At 39.7% G+C, this 9,061-nt stretch overlaps 1 long non-coding RNA gene across 1 annotated transcript in view; it reads left to right on the top strand.

The window, feature by feature from the left end:
• The window catches only part of LOC123453267, a 12,421-nt gene extending 3,593 nt beyond the window's left edge, over nucleotides 1-8,828 (top strand). Inside the window, exon 3 of the long non-coding RNA XR_006632719.1 lies at nucleotides 8,536-8,828. This is a non-coding gene — a long non-coding RNA (uncharacterized LOC123453267). The remainder of the gene's footprint in view (nucleotides 1-8,535) is intronic.
• Nucleotides 8,829-9,061: the final 233 nt, after the last annotated feature.

Genomic DNA, 9,061 nt, shown 5'->3' with positions numbered 1-9,061 from the left:
AGGATCCATAGATGAGGGAAAACATGCAAAGTTTGTCTTTCTGTCCTTGTGCGATTTCACTTAATATGATCTGTTCCAAATCTGTCCATTTTTCTACAGATTTCATTATATTGTTTTTTCCTTGCTGCTGAGTAGAACTCCATTGTGTACATGTACCACATCTTCATTATCCATTCATCAAACGATAGGCATCTGGGTTGATTCCAGTTCTTAGCTATTGTGAATTAGCACAATATAGAAGCAGCTATAAGCAAAGTTGAGCAAATAACTCTCTGGTGAAGAGTGGAGCCTCTATGGTAGATGCCCAATAGAGGAATGACTAGGTCAGTTGGTAGCTCTATTTTCATCTTTTTCAGGAGTCTCTATATTGATTTCCATGGTGGTTGTATGAGTTTGTACTCCCACCAGCAATGAATGAGTGTTCCTCTTTCCCCACATCCTTGCCAACATTTATTGTCATTTGATAATTTTAATGATTGGAGTAAGGTGGAATCTCATAGTTGTTTTAATTTGCATTTCCTTTATGGTTAAGAATGTTGAATATTGTCTTAGGGGAGTGTTAGCCATTTGTAATTCTTCCTGTGAAAGCTCCCTATTCAGTTCTCTGTATCATCTTTTAGTAGATGTTCTGATTTTTTTTTTTATTGCTTAGTTTTTTTAGTTCTTTGTATATTCTAGTTTTAGGCATCTGTCTGTGGTATATCTTGTGAAGATTCTCTTTCATTTCGTGGACAGTCTGTTGGCTCTGTGTATGGTATGTTTGTCTGTGCAAAAGTTTTAGCTTAATGAGATCCCACTGGCAGAGTAAGTATTTAATTTCTTGGGCTGCTGGGCTATCATTCAGGCACTCTTTCCACATTCCTATGTCATGGAGAGTTCCCTCTACTTTTTCTTTTTTTAATCCAGTAGTTTGAGAGTTTCACATCTTAAATGAGGTCTTTAATTCAGTTGGAGTTGATTTTTTTTTTTTTTTTGCACAGTGAGAGAAGTGGGTCTAGTTTCATTTTTCTACATGTGTTAATCCAATTTTTCCAGTAATTTGTTGAAAATGCAGTGTTTTCTCCAGTGTATTTTGTTGGCACCTTTGTCAAATGTCAAGTAGTTGTAGTTATTGGAACTAAGGGTTGGGTCTTCAGTTCTGTTCCATTGGTTGATATGTCTGCTTTTATGCCAGCACTGTGCTGTCTTTGTTACTATGGCTTTGCAGTATAGATTAGGTACGGTGATAACTCCAGAGGTGTTTCTTTTGATGAGGATATTTTTGGATATATAGGGCCTTCTTCCATTCATATAAATTTTTAAAATATTATTTATTTATTTATTTATTTATTTATTTATTTATTTATTTATTTAAGAGAGAGAGAAACAGTGAGAGAGAGAGAGTGCCACAGCCTTCAGCCACTGAAAACGAGCTTCAGACACATGCACCCCCTTGTGTATCTGGCTTACGTGGGTCCTGGAGAATCAAACCAGGATCCTTTGGCTTTGCAGGCAAATGCCTTAACCACTAAGCCATCTCTCCAGCCCTCATTTGGATTTCGAGATTATTTTTTCTATGTCTGTGAAGAATGATACTGGGATTTTTATTAGTATTGTGTTGAATCTGTATATTGCTTTTGGTAGAATTGCTATTTTCACCAATATTAATTCTACCTATCCAGGAGTAGGGAAATGCCATCTTCTCATGTCCTTCTTAACTTCTTTCTTGAGTGTTTTCATTATATATGTTATATATATATTATAATACATATTTTGTATATATTATATATGTTATAGTATATTATATATATTATAGTATTATAGTATTATATATACATATGGTGAGATATATACAAAACCAAATCCAAAATGAGCTGGTACCATACAGAACTAGGAGCCTAAAAGATAGAACCCTCAATGGGAGGATGGTGGGATCTGGTAAGAAGAACCCTGGAGAGCATGGAATGAAGCCTAACCCTAAAATATTTCACCCTGGTTTGTAACTCCTAGTACCAGAAACTGGTTACAAACCACATTGAGCTGTTGATTGAAGAGACCTACGGGCTCCCCAAAACAAGACAGGCATCTGTTAAAACATGTGATTACCCACCTGAAGTAAAGGTAAGACCCTATTGCTGAAGACACCACATGTTGCCGATATTCTCAAGAGATGCAGCCAAATCTGGAAGGAAAGCAGCTCCCATATGGTTAACTGGTACAGGGCTGAAAAGTGCTACATAAGCTGCTGGGGGAAAATGACCAACAACATTGTGAGCAAGCAAGGGACACTGCTATATGCAAGCAACCAGCCTGACAAGATGTGCACAACTGCACAATAGTGGCACACGACCTAGGTGTGTAACCAGCGGCTCTCTAACTGGCTAAGAGGTCTACTCAGTGGAAAGGAACCCATTGCTGGAACTTGGAACCAAGTCAGAATGCTATGGAGACCAAGATTATGGATTCCAGTGAGAAGCTCCCACTAGACTTTGGCCAAAAGTGAAGTAATACCCATCAAAATCTCCCTAAATTAACAATGCTTATCCCCTTTAACCTATCCTGATCTCACTCTCCATTGGAGAATCTGTTTTTCCCTTTCAGAAAGCAGTGAGAACCAAGGGCAACAAAAAGAATCTATCAACAAGAGAAGGAAATATCGCTTACTCCCTGTCTGCAAATGAACCACCCCTTGAAGAGCAACCAGGGCCCAGATGAAACCACAGAGGGATTGGTGAGATGAGCAAGAATGCTGCTACCACAGTGAGCCTGACAAACACTGAGGACACTCAAAATGCACCAAAGCAGAAACCCACAAGCTGCTGAGAACTCAACACTAAAATAGACTTGTAGCACACCAACCAAAACTCAGGGACTTTTGCAGAAGAGGTGGCAGAAAGATTGTAAGAGCCACGGAGTAGGAGGGAGTATCCACAAGCATCACCCCTCTATAGTGACTGACTGCTGCTCTCACAACTCATAACCCACAACTTTATGATGAATATCAGCAGTCCCACTAAGGAGGGTCCTCAGTGGAGTGGGACACGGAGGAGCGAAACGATGGTGCCAACACATAATGTATCCAGACAAAGTTTCTACTTAATAACAAAAAGCTCTGTAGCAATAACCAGGGAAGCTCTCTAACAATATGAATTTCTGAGCATGTACTTAATGGTCTCACTGAGTTTGAGATTTATAATTTTATATCCAATCCAAGTCTTCAATAAGAGAAGCATCACTGGATGAGAGAGAGAGAGAGAGAGATTAAAGAAATCTCCACTTGAGTGCTCAGCTATCTCCTGGGGCTGACATCCATAAATCTTAGGAGTTACAGAGTACTTAGAGAAAAGGTAGCATCTGGTCACTTGGTTGCAACTCAGAGAAACAAAAATAAATAAATTCCAAGCTACAAGCACACATTCAAGAAAGATCACTGGACATACTCTACAAAATAAATCTTGATCATATGATTCATTGGTGACTTACTAATCATCCTTTGATAATTCTCATTGGGACCCAGTTCAGAGCTATTTAAGCAAGGAGTGCTCATTTGCACTGATAGCAATGCTTAGGATCGGCACTATCTGACACAGTACTCACTAGCTACATGTGACTTTGTACTACTAAAATCTATAGGAATTTAACTTTTTATTTCATTTAATCTGTCTGAATAGCCACATGTGGCAGGAGGCTACCATATTAGAAGACAGAGGTATAGTGAGTGAGTTCTAAAGTTGTCTGCAGCTGAAACTGCCCAAAAGTTCTGTAAGAAATCTAAGGGCCCATGTTATTACTAAGTCCAATTCGTGGACAAGGATGATAACTTTCAGAGTAGACAGGTTTCCCAAAATAAAGCCTCTGAATTGTCGACATCAGAATCAACGGAATACTATGGTAATCATACACAAAACTGGCATGTCTCACCCTAAACATACCCCCGATTATCAGTTTTCTGAAGAGAAAATTTTCATTTTAGAATATTATGTCTTTTTTTCAGTTTACAGAAAAGTAGACAGAATGGAGGACTACTACATGTCCTTACCTAATTTCTTTTAGTAATGAACCATTATCAATAACTATAGTCCATGCTTTATTCATATTACCTTCTTTAGTTTTCACCTATCATCTCATTTTTGCTGCAAGAACCCAGATATCTTGCCACATTTCACTTGCTCCTATCACGTGAAGGTCCTTTAGAGTGCTCCCATTTCTCAGACTTTGACAGTTATGAGGAACAGTAAGGTGTTTTGTAAAATGTCCCTTAATTTGTATTTGTCAAATGTTTTCCCAATGATTATACTGAGGCTATAGTTGGGAGGGAAGATCTTGGAGGCAAGGCACCCTTCTTATTATTCTGTATCAAGAGTACAGGCTCTTCTGACTGGTCTTTGTCAGGTTTCTGTACTGGAAAGATTCTCTTCCATCAAACCATTGAAAATAATTCTTTTTTTCATAGAAGCCATTAGTCTTAGCTATCCTTAAAGAATGGGCAGGCTCACCCCACCTCCTTGAAGGCAGAGTATCCATATGTATTATCCAGGAAGGAATGAATTTTGAACAGATCTTTAGTGGTTTTTGCCTGTACCAAAATTTTTAAGTCTCTTGTACAGAATAACTGAAGGATCCAGAAGCACATGGGTCCTGATACTTCTTGTAATCGACTCTGGTTCTCTGAAGGGATGATACGGTGAATGGGCGGATGGGTTTGCTGAGCATCTGAGGAGACTGATAGTCTTTTATTTAGTCTAGAAATCATGGATCATCTACAGACCAAACAATGAATAAATACAGAGTTGTTGACATTTTCGCCATGGGTGTTTTAAAGTTAGAGGGCAAAATATCCTAGTAGAAAAAGAAATACCAAGAAAGTGTATATAGTGCTTTGTATCAAGTCTCACACTGGAGAGCAAAGGAGAAGGCCAGTTGCATTCTGAGACAAACAAGGCATCTCCCAAGATCCTAAGATATCCGAGGATGCATTAAACCTAAGACAGGAAAGAAGCAACAGTGCTTATGCTTGGGATGGTAGCAAAGGACATTACCCTTATTAGGGTCACTGACTTCAAACATAAAAGAGGCCAGGTATCCACAAGAAAAAAGAAGCTATTGGCAAGAGTGTTGCAGATCACCTGCTCAGTGTTTTGGGATCTCTGCTTGGCTAGAAATATAGGTTATATATAGGTTCATATCTAATAACATAGAGGATCGGTTATCTTGCAGTATGCTGAGTACCATGCCCATTGAATTAAGTGGAAGCAAATATAGTTCAAGGCTAATATAGAAAGAATTCCAGTATCATGTGGTAAATTTGAAAAGAAATTTAAGCACCTTAAAGTCAGACCCTCTAAAGTTTTGATACAGCAATGTGACCCATGCAAAGAATCTGAGTGTCACTGTTCAACTCTGTTCTTTAATCAATATTAGCTGTTACAGATACGAAATATGCAGCTATATGAGTGTGATGCTTTCATTAATCTAGACAAAGGGATAATGCCACAGAACAAGAGGAAGCTCTTAGTGTGGAGGCCCATAATCTTGATGCTGCCACCAAGAAGCTCTTGTGACCTGGGACAAGATCTTTACATGTCTAGGTCTCAGTAAATCATCTTAAAATAGAGTTTAGAGATAATTCACTTCTCAGTTCCCTTTTCATTCTAACAGTCTATACAAGCTGCCCTCTGTCTCAGTCCTCCTTGTTTCTCACTCTCCATGGTGAGAGAGGACTAGGCATTACTACTCAATGAAAGGTTTTGAACCTACAGTTTGGAGATAGTAAATGAGAAAAATGCAAATGGTAGGACTATTATGTCTGCATGATTTCTTAATTTCTTTAGTTTTCCCCTTCACATATGCCAGTAATCCATGTTCCAAAATCTAAAATAAATTTCATAAATTCAACGACCTATGGACAGGGTGGGGAATATAGTTCAATTGGTAGAGTGCTTGTCTAAATATACATGGGGCCTTGGTTGTGATGACCACTCTAGTATAAACCAGGTGTGGTGGCACAAACCTATAATCCTATCACTCAGGAGGAGGAAGCAGGCGGTGGAGATGAACTATAAGAACAATCCATGAGAATGAACTATTGAAAAGAATTGTGTCAGTATTTCTTATGGATCTCACAGATAATTTTCTGATGTTATTGCCGTGAGATGCTAAACTCTGTACTTGTAACTTGCCCTAAAGTCAATCTTACAATTATGTAATCTACCCACTTAAAACAATGTGACTAGGTTCCTCTGCCTTGGTGTATCTTTGGCCTGAACAGAACAGATGACCAATATTGAAAAGCAATGTTTAGAGATGCTGATTGATCTTAAACTATATTTTTTGCCTAACTTTCAAAGTGACCCGATTGGACTCTCTATTCAGAGCAAAAATACATGCCTAAGAAGTGCTAACCACAGCACTGAAGATGAGGTCAGTAGCTAAGGGCCCATCAATCTGTTGAGTGAGACAAGTAGGCTTATTGTGATTGCATTTCTGAGTAAGGGACTGTTGCACTCAGGTTCTCACTGCTGGTAGAAATCACTCAACCAAGAGCAGCTTGTGGGAAAAAAAGGTGGTTTAATTTGGCCTATAGTCTCAAGGGGGAAGCTCCATGATGGCAGGGAAAATGGTGGCATGAGCAGAGGGTGGACATCACCCCCTGGTCAACATAAAGTGGACCAGAGCAACAGGAGAGTATGCCAAATACTGGTATGGGGAAACTGGCTATAACACCCATAAGCCTGACCCCAACAATACACTCCCTCCTGGAGGTGTCAATCCCCAAATCTCCATCAGCTGGGAACCTAGCATTCAGAATACCTAGGTTTATGGAGGACACCTGACACAAACCACTACAGGGATTAAACAGCAAGTACAATTTATTAGGAATGTTATGATTAGGAGCTAATGAAAATTTTAAGTGTTTAACACTTACTTGACTCTATAGCCAAAAGAAAAGTTGTCCCCTTTCATAGAAGACCCTTTGGGAGGTCTCTACCATTAGCCAAGTCTTCTACATCTTTGAATCAAACCAAGATCAACTTCTAGATTCTTTTTTAAGTATGGGAAGCTTTTGAGGTTAACTTGTTTTCTGTTTGCATCAAAATCTCATTCTCATCAAAGTCTAGTAAAGAAGGTGAATGGGCAAACTTGGATATTAATTTTCTTGGTCAAAAGCAGGGGAATTGTGTTGTTTGTGAAAGCCAAAATGCACAATATGCTCTTAGCTGTAAGTGGATTCATGCAGATTTATTTTTGTTTGTTTGTTTGTTTTTGAGACAGGACCTCTGTATCAATGGCTGTTCCAAAACTCAGTACATACTGCCTCAGGCCTCCAGTGCTAGGACTACAGGAATGAGCCACTATACCTTTCTCAGGGTTCTTCATGCACGTGTTTCGTTGCATGCTATACTTTCTAACTATTTTCTAACCTAGTCTAAAAGGCCCCTTCTTTCTCTGGCATCTTATGTCCAATTTTCACTTTACCTAACTGTCCTGATTTGTGAGTCTGTATGCATGCATCCATGTATTTTGCTATATACAGTAGGAAAATAATGTCGCTGGCCCCTCCTGATTTCTCATCTGAGACCATTACAACTAAAGACAAGTGAACAAGAAAAAGAGAAATGAAAGCTTGCTAATATACATATCTCATACACAGATGAGACACTCAAGAAATGAGTAATTATGGAGAAGTGGTTTAGAACTTTGCCCATACAGCATCTTCAGCAGAAAGCAAGACATTTTTGGAGCAGTAATAAGACAAAGCAGATGTCCGTGTGGCCGTAGGGTTGGTAAGCTGCTGTGAAATGATAGACAACCACTAGCTGTAAGTGTGTTTTGTAGATCCTGTGTTTCAGTCTCCAGACAGGTGAGGTTTTCATGAGGACCTTTGCTTGGAGTCAACCTTCACCCTTCCTTGTAGTGAACTGAATTAGGACTATCCTCATCACTGTGATAAAATGTCTAGCTGGGTGTCTGTGATGGTGGCGTTCTCAGAGACGATTAGAGCACATTACAGCACAATGACTCTGACCCGACCGTTTCCATTGGTTAATCTTTTGATGGAGTCACAAGACGAGGGCAGTACTGGGAAGCAGTGAAAAGTAAGAACAGGGTCTAGTCAAATGAAGTTGGCCACTGGAGGCTTGTCTTTTGAAGTATACCTTCACCTGGTCCCTTCTTGTATGTCTCTTTCTCAGCTTCCTGAAGGCTGTGATGTGAGCTCCTCCACACTGCCATGATGGACTGACATCTTTGATACATGCACCAAAACAAAGTTTTCATCATTTTAGTGGCTCTACTAGACATTTACTCACAGTGATGAGAATAGTCCTTCACACTTCACAGGAGCAGACAAAGGATACTTGGTGATACAGAGCTCTAGGCTCATAGTTTTGTTTTTGATTTTTCAAGGCAGGGCCTTACCCTAACCCAGACTTACCTGGGGTTTACTCTGTAGTCTCATTCTGGCCTTGAACTCATATTCTGCCTCCCAAGTGCTGGGATTAAAGATGTGTGCCACCACGCTGGGCCAAAGGCTCTTTTGTTTCTGCTCCTTCACAGTTGCTGTTGCTCAAATCAGTCCTCGTGCCACAGAAGAGTCTTCGGAGACACGACTGCTTCAGCCCCTCCGCCTACAGCATCTTCGTACGTGTGTGCCCGGTGACCGCTTTCTCTCTGCGCCTCCACAAGCATCAAGCTATGAGGACAGCATGAACTTTCCGAGGAGGCTCCCTTCCATCCTCTGGAATTTCCCCTCCAATGTTCAGGAATTGCTTTAGCACTCTAACTTTTCCCTTTCCTCACAGAACTAAAATCCATATGGTTTGTTCTCTAAGGCCTCATGCATGGCAATTTCAGAGCCCAGAATGTTTTCCTTTTTACTCTGTTGAAGCATGTTCCTACCTTATATTAAAACATGTTGAAAATCCATCTGCAATCCATCTTCTTCAGTGAGTTTTTCCAGGTGGAAAATGCTCTAAACATTGTAGTGGTTTTTCAGTAAAAGTATTTTTTAATTGATTTTTTTTTCTTTTCTCATACTTTCTCTACACTCACCAATGGGTTGCAAACTTTCAGGGGGAAGCCA

This window comes from Jaculus jaculus, chromosome 1 (genome assembly GCF_020740685.1).
Source record: "Jaculus jaculus isolate mJacJac1 chromosome 1, mJacJac1.mat.Y.cur, whole genome shotgun sequence".
NCBI lineage: Eukaryota > Metazoa > Chordata > Mammalia > Rodentia > Dipodidae > Jaculus > Jaculus jaculus.
This window is presented reverse-complemented; position numbering and strand designations above follow the sequence as displayed.